Source organism: Molothrus ater, chromosome 19, assembly GCF_012460135.2.
Source record: "Molothrus ater isolate BHLD 08-10-18 breed brown headed cowbird chromosome 19, BPBGC_Mater_1.1, whole genome shotgun sequence".
Lineage (NCBI taxonomy): Eukaryota > Metazoa > Chordata > Aves > Passeriformes > Icteridae > Molothrus > Molothrus ater.
The window spans coordinates 3,468,021-3,483,473 of record NC_050496.2 but is presented as its reverse complement, the minus strand read 5'-3'; positions in this window follow the sequence as shown (position 1 = coordinate 3,483,473).

Below are 15,453 nucleotides of genomic sequence, written 5' to 3'. Positions count from 1 at the left end.
AGTCTCTGCCCTAAACCCTCCATCTTAACTATATTCTAAGCCCTTAAACTCTGAGTTTTCCACCCTGTGGTATCACACACTTCTATTCAAACTCACACCCACAATCCCAGTTCTGTCATTCCATTTTGGAAGCCTTCTCCACAGCCTCAGGTCAATGCAGTGCTCTCTTGGGGGTCAGTGCCTGGCAGCACAGAAAGTCTGAAATTCTCAGTGACCAGGGTTCCAACAGCCCTGGGCCCTGTGCAGGGGAAGGTCTGGTTGCTCTGCAGAGGGCAAGGAAAGGACAGATTTATTTGTAGCCTTAACAGTGTTTCATGAAAACCACTCCATTTCCAGTTATCCACATTGCAGCCAGTGCCTTCTCTTCCTTCCTGCTCTCTTCCCTCCCCCTCAGGGCCACAGGGAAGTTATGGGTGACAAGAATCAATGACTCCTGCCTGGTCAGGATTCCAGCTGTCTCCATCTCACTGGGAATTCACCCACATGCAGAGTGCAGCCCAGAGGGAGCTGCAGACAAGGAGATGACTCAAACCCTGGCAGGGACCCAGTTCCTTCCTGCAGGAACCAGCAGATACAGGAAGAGCCTCAGACAGCATCATCACACAATCTGGACCTTCTTTCCCTTCCTCTTTGGCAGCTCTTGGGAAGACTGGCAGCCCTCCTGCCTCACTGCAACCTCTGCCTTTGTCTCAAAGTTCTTGTCCCTTGTTCACAGTGAGAGCTGCAGAGCTGCTCCTCCTTCCCCCTTGGGCTCCTCTGGGGATTCCCCTCACCTGGGGGAACCTCCAAGTACCCAAAAGGCTCCTGCAGGGCCCCAGTGAGCAGCCAAGGACTTTGCCAGGGAGGAGGAATCAAAGTAGTCCTCACCTTTCTGGGAAAGGGAAATGCAAACCTGGAAAGTTTATTCACTGAGAAGATTGGTTTTCTTCTTGCTGAGAAGGTCATCTGTTGGGAAGGATGAAAGCTTGACAAGGAAGTTTCACAGATATGGATGCTGGGCAGAAAGATTTTTGAATGTAGAATCTGAAGAAGGAATAGAGATGGAAGCAAGTTTTGATCTAGAAGAAAAGAATTGCTGAGCCAGTCTGACTGGATAACCAAGGAGGCAAAGGGTGTGATTGGAAGGGGTTTTTATGGCTTAGAGCAAAGGATAAACCCACCCCAAACAAGAAGGTGTTTTTACCAAGCAGGAAGAGAGCACAGGCAAACAAGGCAGCAAATGGTGCAAGTAGAAAAAAGGTCTCAGAATTTTGCACTGCAAGAAAACTGAAAAACAACTTCTAGCTTAAACTGTAATGTACAAACTTTTAGTGATTGGAGAATGGTAACATGAATATGGTAATTATAGCAGTTATGATAGGCTATAGATAAAAGCTAAGGTATAGATTGGTTCTACTGTATTAAGATGCTCAGCAAAGAAAAGTATAAAATGCATTTGTAAACTAAACCAAAGGGTGTCCAGGCCTGCCTGCAGCTGGAGCTGACAGCTGTGGGCACAGCTGTCACCCACAGCCCTGGACTGCTGTGACATCCTGGATACAATAAACTGCATTTTGAGGAGCAGCCTGGAGTCCTGTATCTCTCATTTCAGCTCTTAGTGTCATCACTCCATTTCTCACAGGATTTTATTTATTGCTACAACTTTCCTACTGAATATCACAATTCAAACTCCTATTTAAGCACTCACCCAGTTCCCCAGTGACTCTGCCAGACAAAGCAGCCACCCCTTGAAGCAACACCCCCAAAATAGAAACCACCACCATGTGGGTCAACCAGAGCTTTTGGGGGGCTGCAGATATGGGAACAGCTATGTCAGGACTGAGGAGTGAACCACCACCCCAGAGTGACCCTTTTCCCAGGGAGATCCATCCCTCATGGAATGCTTGGCTGCCTCCCAGCCACGTATTTGCAGCCTGACACTTTTCAAACCAAGAGCTCCCTGCTTTCCCCAATTAGGTGTTAAACTCTTCTCTCTCTGCACAAGGCTCCAGCTCGACCTGGAGCTTTTGCAAAAGCAATTTAAAGGAGCTGAATCCTTTTCAATAAGGCTTACAGAAGGATTAAGGGAGCTGGAAGCTGAACACAGACCTCCCGAGCCTCATACACAACGTCAGCCTCTTGAGTTCTCTGCAGCAAGAAAAATCATCATAAAAAAGAAAAAATAAAAATAGTAATACCAAGAGTGCCTGCATCCTGAATGCAGAACTAATCCACAAGGATTTTGTATGGATTATTTGCCATTGTCAACTCACTGTCTAACAACAGTTAGAGACATTTTTGTCAATCAAATTAAACCCATTTTAGCAGATGGAAACATTAACAATGTTGCATGGGAAATATTGAATTTGAGGCTTTGTTTCACCACTGCACAGAGCCACATAAATTGCCCTCTGCAAGAGAAAAAAACAGTCCCTCCTGAACAAGTGTTTTCTATATTAAAAAATAAAATAAAAGAAGATAATTCAGTTTTAAAATTTCCCCTCCCTCCCTGATGCTGGGTTAATTGATAGAAGAGACTGCAAGAGAGGCAGGGTCAGAGTAACAGAGCACCACTGAGACCAGGAGCACTGAAACTGAGCTCAAGCAGGGTAGGGCTGCTGGATGGAGCAAACCAAAATTGGCAGAGTCACTAATCCAATCATCTTCATCTCTTAATTTTTTTGTGAACAGTAGTTGTTTGAAGAAATTTGTAATTATGAAGTTTTTAAAATTTTCTTCAAGTTTTTCTTATAGTTGTGTTTAAGGGTTCTGTTAATTTACCTGGGCAGCATCCCAGGGAACAGGCTGTGGTACTTCATCTCACCTGGACAAAGGTTTGTCTATTTAGGAATATCAGAGAATCACAGAAGGGTTTGGATTAGAAGGAAACTTAAAGCTCATCCAGTGAGCCATGGGCAGGGACACCTTCCACTATCCCAGGTGGCTCCAAGCCCCTTCCAACCTGGCCTTGGACACTTCCAGGGATGGGGCAACCACAGCTTCTCTGGGAACCTGTGCCAGGGCCCCACCACCCTCACAGGGAATAATTTTTCATAATATCCCATCTGTAGATAACAATTGTTGTTATAGCACCCAGAGTTGCTGTTGAGGTAAATCCCAACCACCCAAGAGTTGCCTGCCCGTGCCTGAGCCTGAATTCCCACAGAAACTCAGCCAGAGATTCCAGAGCAGCAGGTTCAGCTGGGAGCTGTGATCCAACCAAAACTGTGGCACCCAAACCTCCTGCCTGGAGCACAGCACAGCCCATGCCCCAGCAATGGATGTGCAGGAGGCAGGGACAGCCCTCAAATCCCCCACCTTGCAACCAGGGTCCTACAAAGGACCCTTAGGAGTGTGGAAGAGGTTTTACAGCCACTGCTGGGAGCCAGAGAGAAGTTTGAGAAGAGGATCCGTGTTTGATGAGAGGATCCATGTTCTGTAAGAGGATCCATGTTTGATCAGAGGATCCATGTTTGAGAAGAGGATCCATGTTTGATGAGAAGATCTGTTTTTGAGAAGAGGATCCATGTTTGAGAAGAGGATCCATGTTTGATCAGAGGATCCGTGTTTGATGAGAGGATCCATGTTTGATGAGAGGATCCATGTTTGATGAGAGGATCCATGTTTGATCAGAGGATCCATGTTTGATGAGAGGATCCACGTTTACCCCTGAAAGAATTTTCTACCAAGATTGTTGACATAGAAACCAAGAAAGAAGGAAGGATAAATAAGAGAAACCTGCAGCTGCCTGTTCCAATGAGCACTTTGTTTGTCTTTCCTGACCAATGAGTGAAGTGTAAATTTATGAGCTTTGTAAGAATGTATAAAAAGCATGCATGCTGGAATAAAAACAGTTTGAAGCCTTCTGAAAATGGAATATATTGCTCTGGATTGTCTCCATCTCAACTATGACATAGGAGGACCTACAAAGGACCTACAAAGGACCGACAAAGGACGTACAAAGGACCCTTTGTGGGACCCTTAGGAGGACCTACAAAGGACCCTTAGGATCCTACAAAGCTCAGCAAGCAGCAGCCACTACAAAGCACTAAAAAATATCAAAATAAAGCAAATCCTTCAAAAACTAGAGGAGCAATTTTGATCAATCCTTGGCCAGTCAAAGCCACAGATGGCCAGCAATGCAGCACCCCAAGGGCAGCTGTAGCACAAACAGCCCCATGGGGTCTTTGCCCTTATCCCACAAACCTTTGCCCAGGTGAGATGAAGTACCACAGCCTGTTCCCTGGGATGCTGCCCAGGTAAATTAACAGAACCCATAAACACAACTATAACAAAAACCTAAAGAAAATTTTAAAAAATTCACAATTACAAATTTCCCCAAACAACTAATGTTCATAAAAAATTAAAAAGCACAAAGAGCCTATTTTCCTTATAGAAAAGTCTCTATAAAATTAACCAAAAAGACTTATCTTCCTAAAGAAACTAAAAAAAAACTACTCTAAAAGTAGTAAACTAACTAAAATTTTAAGTTTTGTTTCTTTACATTATCAATTCAAAAAGGTTGTAAGGAGAAAAGAACTATTCTAAAGGTTTTATTCTATTTATTCTTTCTTTTAATTACTATTAATAAATTTTTCTTGATACCCTTTTAAAATTTTAAACCTACTTTACCTTTCTCCCAATCCTACCTCACAACAAGTGAATACACTAATCATTAACCAACACAACCCCACCACACTCATTAATACATTAACCAAAAAATCCCCAAATTAACAAAATCTCAAATGAACAAACCAAAACCACTACACTGGGGGATGGTTCTAGGCTGGCAGCAGAGCATCTTTGCCTCTTGATGCTCACAAGAATTTTAAAAAAGCCTGGTTTGCATTTCTTGAGGTGGCTGCCAACCAGTGGATAACTGCATAGAAATAGGGGGATTAATATCTTGGTGCCTTCAGTCTGCTGCTTCAAATTCAGCACCTTCCAAAGTGAACCTGGCTATAACATGCTCTCAAGGCTTTTTAAAGCAGAGACAGATCTACCAAAGAAGGGGGAAAAAAGAAAAAAAAAAATTAGTGTAAATCCTGACTTTGGAAGAGGTGGCAGAGATGAATAAAGAACTGATTATCCCATAATCCCGACTAGCAGGTCCACCAATATAAAGGATGATTTTTTTCACTGCTGCTGCCTCTCATTCTTCAGAGGAAACATGGAATGGCAGAATTGGGATGCTGGGCAGGTTTACACTGGAAGGAATGAGGAAATTATAGCTGCTCAAGCAAGTACCATTGCTGGACATGAGCTGATAACACAGAAAAGCCTGGGGGCAAAAAACCAAACAGAAAACCCCAGCCCATCAAACAAAGCCCAAAGCCCCCACTCCCACATTCCCCTCCCTACCACACTCCTCTGCCCTGTTGGATTCAGGTTTTGCAGTTTAGGAAGGGAATTACTCAGTCAAATGTGCCAAGATTCAGAGCCAGAGATGAGCTACAGATGAGGAGACATCTCCAAACCCTTCTGGAGCCATGAGAAAGGAGCAATCACAGATGTTCCACCCAGTGCCAGGACTGGCTCTGGGCACTGCTGCTCCTCTTGGGATGGCACTTCCAGGGCAGGGCAGTGACCTGTGGTGTGACACAGGGCAGGGGGACTCATCTGCAGCCCTGTGGTTCCTCCCTGATCCAAAACACTCCTGGGATCTGCAGCAGGAAAATGCAGCAGCTTCTCCAGAAGGTACTCACAGAGTGAAGCATCCCAGCCCAGCTGCTGCCTGCAGAGCTGAGGAGCTCACAGCCCCTGCTCAGTCCAGTGCTGCAGGTGAGCCAGGACACAGCACCTGACACACCTGCAAGGGCCTGGCACACACCTCTGGCCAAGACAAAGCCCCCTGGGTGGGCAAATGTGGGAAATGGATTCGTAGAGGATTCTCAAAGCCTGACAGAAGGCTCACACAGTGTGCATCTGCATGGCAAACCTTGAGATAAATGTTGACTTGGAAATGCCATGGAATAGGACAGGCATTGCTGGGAGAGAAATGGAAATGGAAACAAGTTTCAGAGGATGGCCTTGCAAAAAAGACTGGATAATCTGGAGAAATAGAACTATGCAGGATGCATTGTAGCAGGACCCATGAAGAATAATTTTAGATGATTGGCTTTAAGGCATTGACAGCATGGTGTGGCAAAGGCTGATAGGCCAATAAACTCTTATAGTGTGTTGTAATTAGGAAATAGTTGGCTTCTGATTGTGATGGCGTGAATTATAGCATCTGTATTGTCTCATCCTTCACATGAGACTGAAAGTGGAATAAAAGTGTTTAAAACACCTCTCAGTTGCCCCATGTCTGGGTCAGAAAAGGACTTAATCAGGTCTGCTGCAGTGGGAGCACCAAGGCACACAACTGCTGCTGTAAACCCATGAACCCCAGCACTGGCACAGATCCCCTTGGTCCCTCCAGCCTCCTCTGGGCAGGAATTGATGAGAGGGACCCCAGGGACCCTTAACCCGTCACCTTCTCATCCATTTATCAACTAACACAGTCTGTTTGTTCATATTTCCACATCCCTTGCCTTCTCCTCCCTGCAATGTGTACCAGCAGCTCCCAGCCCTCCTTCCAGGCTCTGCTCCACAGGCAGGATAAACACAGGGAGGCTTCCCAAATCCCCTCAAGGGCGATGACCACGCTCCATCCTCCCTCCACCTGCTCAGATTGCAGATTCTCACTGTAAACAGTTGTCCTGGGTGACTTTATGCTGCTCATATCCCCATCCTGTTTAGCCCAGAAATAAGTTTTGCACCTTTAAGGCTGGTTCTGAGAGCAAAAGGAGGGGAGAGAAGAAGCGTGCAGCTCTTATTCCCAAAATCATTTAAGACACAGCTGCAGCTAAACCCCCTGCCTAATATTCACAAATCTTTGTCTTTTCCAAGTAAAAGAGACATCCTCTATTCAAGAGCTTTTCCAGAAGAGGCAGAACAGGGAATATTTCCAGGTCCTTCACCCTGAGGAGGTTTCAGTGAGCCAGTTCAGGGTTCAGAGATTTCCATTTCCATTCTGCAGTCAGGAGAGATGAGGGCTGGCTTTTCAGTAATCTCCTCTCCTGTCTGTGCATTCAAATGAAGTGTGAAATTGGAAAGGAGGGAGTCTGAGCATCCTCACCTGTGCCTGGCTCCTGAGCCAGCCTTGCAGCCAGCTCAGCAGCAGGAGCAGCTGCCACACATGGTGCTCAACCTCTGCCCAGCTACTCCTTGCTCTACCAGCCCAAATGTCATGAGAAATCAGGGTAAAAACAGCAAAAAATAAACTAAGGCAAAGCCCATCTTCCTCTTCCCTGCTTATTCCCATGAGAACAATAAATTCAAATGCCAGCAGCTGGTACCAGAGCTGACAGGTCTGCAAGGGACCTGTGAGAAAGAGCAATGCAGGGTGGCCTTTTTGGAGAGGACAAATCTGCCTCATGAGAAACCCCATGAGGTGCTGCTGTTGGACTGATGCAAGTCAAAGTGACTCTGTTCTGAAAGGCTGTTGAGAGAGATGGTGTGTCATGGACACATTTTATGGAAAATCCTTTCCTTAGGATTCTTACTCCTGAGAAGCTGAGAGGCCTCAGGAACAAAATGCAAACAATGGTTATCTGCTGCTGTGGAATGCAACAGGTGCAGCTGGGATTGATCTCATGTGGTTGTTTTTAATTAATGGCCAATCACAGCCCAGCTGTCTTGGACTCTCTGGTCAGTCACAAGATTTTATTATCATTCATATATTTTATATATATATATATATATATATATATACATATTATATATATTATATATTATATATTATATTATATATTCATATATTATCATATATACCTTTCTATTCCTTGCAAGCCTTCTGATGAAATTCTTTCTCCTATTATTTTAGTACAGTTTTAAAATATAATTTTCTTTTAATATAATATATATAATAAAATAATAAATCATCTTTCTGAAACATGGAGTCAAGATTCTCATCTCTTCCCTCGTCCTGGGACCCCTGTGAACACCACACATTGATGAAATTTGACTCGTGGGCTGCGTGGGGTGAGGCAAAGAGGATGCACATCCCTCAGTGCCATACCCTGCCTGCCCTCTGGCATTGGCCCCTGCCCTGACACCCTGGAAAAGCCTTTGGGAAGCTCCCAGGGCTGCTCTCCAGGGCACTGGCAGCAGCTGGCCCAACCTGGAGAACCACAGCCCCTCAGATCTCCTGGGCAAGCAGGGCAACACCTCCAGAAGGGAAAGACAAAATGCTTCACCCTCAGAGTGTGAGCACACATGAAAGTCTTGGCTGTTCAAAGCAGTTGCAGTTTCCAAAACATGGGCACAGAGACAGAATCTGGGGGAGTTGAGCAACCCAGAAGCTTAAAACTTTTGTCAGGCGACAATTCTTCATGAATTGCTCTGAGCAACAGCAAGGTCCAACAGCTGTTAATTCCCTAAAGCAGGAAATTATAGGTGGGCAATTTTTAAGTCCCATTTTTTCCCTTCTTTCTCTGCTAGTAGGTGCCTGGAGAGCACAAACCTTTGTCATGTCTCCACATTCCCTTGGATATGGATCAGTGCAGAGATATTTTCCTTATAGGAGCCAGACAAAACCTCACTTTTTGTCACGGTCTCATCTCTGCTTCAGAGAGAAAAATAGCTGGACAGAGCCCAGCCCAACACAGCAGAGTGGGCACAGAGCCCACCCAGCTGCCAGAAAAACATCACCCAACAGATAAACAGCAAACCAGAGACTCAGAGCACCTGGTTCAGGGAGCTGCTCCCAGAAGGGAGGTCCCCACAGGGCCAGTTTGCTTTGCTGGGCAGGTGATGCCTCCAGGAATGGAGTGAGACACTGGGAGCTGGGCAGAGAGAATCCCTGATGGGAAAAGGGATCATGCCTGCAGATCTGAATGCAATCCCAGGGGACTGGACTGCTGCCAGTGCTGCCACAGACAGGCTCTGCCTGCAGACCAGAGCTGTTTTCCAGCATTGCAGGTACCATCAATTGTTGGATCCCTGGTCACTGAGAATTTCAGACTTTCTGTGCTGCCAGGCACTGACCTCCAAGAGAGCACTGCATTGACCTGAGGCTGTGGAGAAGCTTCCAAAATGGAATGACAGAACTGGGATTGTGGGTGTGGAGTTTGAATAGAAGTGTGTGATACCACAGGGTGGGAAATTTGGAGTTTAAAGTTTTAGAATATGGTAATATATATAAAGCAGGGTGGAGGCTGCTCCTTCTTTTTCACCTTCTTTTCCTTCTTCTTCACCTTCTTCTCCATGGGTTTGGGTGGTTTTGTGTAATTGGAGAAAAAATTCCACATCGCAGGCATGGTTGGTTGGTTATTGGGTTAAAAGTAAAAATAATTGAGGTGTCATTTCCTAATTGGACAGTTTATCCTTAAAAGGCCCTGTAGAGAGAGAAATAGGGCTCCATTTTTAGTTTGTTAGAGAGAAGTGCTGTAGAACTCATGGTTTGTGAGACTGTAACATAAATAAGACCTAATAAATATCTGAGTCCAGACAAGAAATACCATCTTGTGCATTTAATCCCAGCCCTGGCAAAAAGAAAAAGAAAAAAGCAGCAAAGTCTCCAAAATCAATCAGCCAGGCTCCAGGTGCAGAGGGAAGAGGAAAGCTGTGTTTGACAGCATTTCTATTTGTCTCTCTACACATAAAAATATGATTAAGGCTATTAAATAAATCAATTTGTTTTTATGGATAGTTTCCCTGGTTAGAGCTAATGCTGAGAAAACCACGAGCCTCACAATTCCCACTGGGAAGCACCAGGCTGAAACTGGTGCTGGGTGAAATAAAGGCTGCACAGGGTAAAAGGAAGAGCATTCATTTTCTTGAAGATGCTGATTTTCTTTAGATTAGGGAAATGCTTGCACACATTCATCAGTCAAAACCAAGCAGAAAAGAGAATAGAAAACTTTGATAAGGAAAATCATCACTTAGCACTTTTAAATTTAAAAAGGAATTTAAACCAGGAGTTTAGACATTTGAAATTACTTTCAATTCCAAACAAGAATGGAAAGCTGGAATGCTGAGGTCTCTTGTGAGCTGGAAAATGAGACATTAGGGAGCCCTGGACGAGGAAGTTTGAAATTAAATGTTTCTTTTCAACAGAATCACAGTATTTTGCTAAATACTAACACCCTTAGGCTTGAGGTGAAGCAATAGGAAAAAAAAAATCTTTTAAAAGTTCTTGTCTCAATGAATATTTACCATGGAAAATATCAGTGGAAGCACATTTTTTAATTACAGAAGTTTCTTTTCTCAAACATTATTCATCTGTGATTTTAAGAGGCTTTGGAGAAGGCTGGGATTTGGGAGGAGGTGTATGAATTACTGATTAACTCCACAGGAGAGCTGTGAGCTGTGAAATCTCAGGGCTGGAAGGCAGCATTTCAGCAGGGCACTTGTGTCATCTTTACATCACCTGGAGGCAGGAATTACAGCAAGAAGACAAGTGGAGATGTGAGGAGTGCTCTGCTGCAGGGATTTCAGTGCAGCCTCAGGAAGGATTTCAGGCTGGGGGAACATGGACAGCACAGGGAGCTGTGAGCTGCTAAGTCAATACCAGTGGGACAAGGGCTTGTCTTTCTGAAGTCAAAGTCTTATTAGCTACATTTTTATCATCATTTTTTGGCCTTTTTTTTTTTTTTAGCTAACTTTACTGGAAAGAGGGGATGGAAAAAAGAAATACCTGAGTACAGGCTGCTGCCAGACAGAAGAATGACAGGCTGACAGCCAAGTGTCCACATGTTTCCCTCATGGACAGAGTGCTACTCCTCTTCTATAAATAATGCAAGAGAACTGGCTGGGAAGAATTAGCCTGTGGCTGTTCTGTTATTCAGTGCACACAGAGCTGAGCCCTGGCTTCATCAGCCTGAGCAATGGGAGAATGGGGTGTGGGATGTCAGCACAGCGGCGTGGCCACAGGAGGTGGCAGCAGGATTTGGGCAAATTATGCTCCCCACAGCTGGGCTGATAACACCAGCATGGAGCAACACTGAGCTGTGGGAGGAAGGGACAGGCCAGCTCCTGATTTACCTGGCTGTTATTGCCAGGGTATCACATTGTCCAGCCCGTCTGCTTTTCCCTCTACGGGAAGCCTGCCCATCCCAGCAGCACAGCACCATGTCTGAGCGGCCCCAGGGTGTCAGATTAAGCCATTTTCTGACACAGAGAAGGAGCAAATGGGAGGTGTTTTAAAAACTTTTGTTCCATTTTCATGAGAAGGGCGAGACAATACAGGTGTTACAATTCACACCATCACAATCAGAAGCAAACTATTTCCTAATTACAATACATTGTAAGCATTCCTTGGCCTATTGGTTTTTGCCACACCATACTACAAATACCTTAAAGCAAATCATCTGAAATTACTCTTTGTGGGTCCTAACACAATGCATCTTTCATAGCTCTCTTTCTCCATATATATCAATATCTATTTCCTAATTACAATACACTCTAAGTGTTTCTTAACCTATCAACTTTTGCCGCACCATACTATAAATACCTTAAAGCCAATCATCTGAAGTTACTCTTTGTGGGTCCTAACTTTCTCCATATATATCAATATCCCATTTCCTAATGTTACACTCTAAGTGTTTCTTAGCCTATCAACTTTTGCCACACCATACTATAAATACCTTAAAGCAAATAATCTAAAGTTACTCTTTGTGGGTCCTAATACAATGCATCTTTCATAGTTCTATGTCTCCATATATATCTATGTATACATCTATATAATATTTCTTAATTACAATACATTATAAGCATTTCTTGGCCTATCAGCTTTTGCCACACCATGCTGCAAATGCCTTAAAGCCAATCACCTAAAATTACTCTTCCTGGGTCCTACTACAATGCATTTTTCATAGCTCTATTCTTCCATATATATCTATATATGCTATATATCATATATATATCTAGTCTTTTTTGCAAGGCCATCCTTTCAAACTTGTTCCTAGCTCCATTTCTCTCCCAGCAATGTCTGTCCTATTCCATGGCATTTCTAAGTCACCATTTCTTATCTCAAAGTTTGCATGCAGATGCACACTGTGTGAACCTTCTGTCAGGCTTTGAGAATTCTCTACAAATCCATTTCCCACACCAGGGCAGTGCTGGGACACGTCTGTTCAATGATGCTTCATCTCTCCACACAAAGAGCATCAAACCCAACCACTGCTCACCCCAAGGGGCTGCTCCAAGGGGTCTTTTCCTTTCCATCTCCCCCCTGCTGCAGTTCCCCTCTCATTTCTGTGCATGAAGCCCCCAGGTCCCTCCCTGCTCAGTGCTGTAATGGCAGTCTGGGGACCAGAAGCAGCATAATCACATCAGCACAGGCCTGCACCCAAATGAAGCAGTTGAAGGGATTAGCAGGGCTAATTGGCACCACACAGAGCTGCTGTCCCTGCCCTGCCTCGAGGAATGGAGCCTGGCACAGGCAGACACAGCTCAGAGCTCACAGCTGCTGCTCCTCACACCCTGGAGCCACGCCAAGGGCAGAGGCGCATCCCACGGAAACTTCTGGAAGAAACAGCACAGAATTTGCCTCCCTGCCACCCCCCTGCAGGAGCAGCCCAGGACAGACACTGACTGGCCCAGCTGGTTCACACAAGGGTCTCTTCTCCCCCCCTCAAGGTGGCTCTGGGTAACCCCAACACCGGGCTCCAGGGTCCCCATGCACTGAACCTGCCTGTCCAAATCATCCTTTGCTGTGTGAGCAGAACATCTCAAGGTTTCACCAAGGTCTGGGTGGGCTTTAGTGACCTTCAAAGATGCATTTGAGCAACTTGAGTAACATTTAGGGAAGCCAGTAGCCACTTGAGCAGGTCTCTGACTGCAGCAACCCAAAGAAGAGCCCACCAGATTTTCTGCTTCCCCTGTCATTCCTTAGTGCAGAACTTCACAAACAGCTCCCCAAGCTCCCTCAGGTTAAACACCCCAATTTGCATGAACACACCCTGTGGGGACTTATTTTCCAGGCTCATGTGTGCAAAATTGACAGAAAATGCCTCTAGGGCTGTGTAAAAACACTGACACACTCAGATTCACAACAAGATCTCTGATCAGAGGGAGCTGTGGACGCAGCCTGGAGCAGTGAGAGCCTGGGCACAGCCAGCCCTTGCGCGGAAGAATTTGTTCTGTACCATAGAAAGATGATTTTTGTTATTATTTTTCTTCCTGTTCATTGTTCCTTTTCTTTCTAAATCCCTCCAGGAAACACCAGGAGTTGTGTATTAAGGGCTGCAGATGTCAAAGAATGCTCTCTGGTGCATTTAACAGCTTCTTTATCACTTCTGAAAGGACCTGGGGTCAGCAGTCCAGACTTGGTATCTTCAAATGGTTTTTTAAAAGCAACATTTTCAGTCCAAGTATTCTTAACTCAGTGTAAGCACTGTATGTGCTAGATTTCTTTTTATCCAGTGAGTTAAAAGCCAGAAAAATCAATGAAATAAAATAAATACACCTGACTGTGATCTCCCCTGCTGTATGAGCTTATTTCAAGGATGCCAGAACTGTATTCACCCAAAAGCTGTGAAGGAGCCCAGGGATGAAACAGCTTCAGCTTTAACTCTGTGGTGTTGCTTCTTGCCTCAAACTCTGGGTAGTGAAGAACAAAAAAGAGGTGAATGTGAGGCCAGTTTGCCAAAGGAGGATTCAGTGATGAGTAGAGGGACTATGGAGGAGTAAAGAGAGTGAACAGGCACTTGAGTGAGCAGAGTGGGGGAAAGCCAGCTCTGGGTCTTGAAAGAGAAGCTCTGCCTCAGGAATAGATTGGAGCTCTCTCAAGGTATAGAAATACAGAAATATGATTCCAGCAGTTTGTTTGGATTGTCAGAAAGCACTCAAGGTCCTTCATCAGCTAATCTTCCATGAGCCCAGAGCACAGGTCATCAGACAAATATATAATTGATTAAAAGTTAAGAAAATATGGGGGTAACTGGCCAATTTTCAGAGGAGACAAAGCTGTGGTGTCCAACCATCCAGCACCTTCCTAAGTGAGCAGGGGAAAAAGAAATAAAGGGGAAAATGACAAAGTTTGCTGATGCTGCAGAGAGATTCTGGAGAGTCCAACAGAAACATTAAACCTGTTTTGCTTCTTGCTCCTGATAATATCTGTGTCTCCCAGCTAGGGCTGCACTGCCAGAGGAAATGCTGCTCTGTGCTCACACAGACCATGCCAAGCCCTTGCCATGTAATTAATGTGCTCACATTGGCATCAAACAGCCAAGTGGGTCCCTGCACTGTGCCCTGGGCATGGCATTGGGGCTGCCAAGGCACGGCTGTGGTGGTGTTTGAGGGAAGAGATGAGAATCTTGACTCCATCTTCCAGAAAGCTGATATATTATATTATATTATATTATATTATATTATATTATATTATATTATATTATATTATATTATATTATATTATATTATATTATATTATATTATATTATATTATATTATATTATATTATATTATATTATATTATATTATATTATATTATATTATATTATATTATATTATACATACATACCATATCATAATGATATACTAAAACTACACTAAAGCAAGAGAAAGGAGACATCAGAAGGCTAGAAAAGAATGAATAATAAAAAACCTGTGACAGACTCAGAGCCTCAACACAGCTGGACCATGGTTGGCATCAAGTAAAAACAATCCACATGAGACCAATCAAAGATGCACCTGTTGGTAAAACATCTCCAGATCACATTCCACAGCCATCAGATGATTATTGCTCACATTTATTTTCTGAGGCTTCTCAGCTTCTGAGGAGAAAAATCCCAGCGAAAGGATTCTCATAAAATGTGTCAGTGACACGGCCATGCCAGGAGCAGCTCGTGGGAAGGTCTGGCAATGAAGGTGTGAAGGGAAAATGCTTCAAACTGCTGGGCAGAGGTGGCACAGGTAGCAAAGGCAAAAATGTGCCCATCCCTTCTGCCCCAGTGAAGTTCTGTCAGCTCCCACTGCTTTCTGTGAACAGCTGAGGCATTTCTGTGGGCTGTGCTGAGAGGGGAAGGCACAGCCAGATGTTGCACTGGCACAGAGTCCTGGAGCATCCCTTGGATAATGGCCCAAGGGGACAGGAACTCAGCCAAGGTGACCCAGAGCCTCTTTGCAAAGAGCTGTGGGATATCTAATTGCAGTCATTAGCGAACTGAGTCACACACTGATAATGCAGGCCTGGCAAAAGGAGCTCCAAGCCACCAAAATCCTGGAATGTTTTGCCTGCACTTAACACTGGAGGTGTTTAGAGGCTCTCAAGAACCACCCTCCCCTGCAGCAGGTGCCCAGCCTCTCTCATTTTTCTATATCAAAACTTGCTTCCAGCTCTATTTCATTCTCAGATTCTACATTCAAAAATCTTTCTCTTGCAGTGATGCAAACTCCAAATAAACTGAGTTGCAGCAGAGCAGTCTAACAGGGGCACAGGGGCATTGCCTGGGCTGCAGATGGGCTTGGCTGCACCCCCTCCTCACGCCA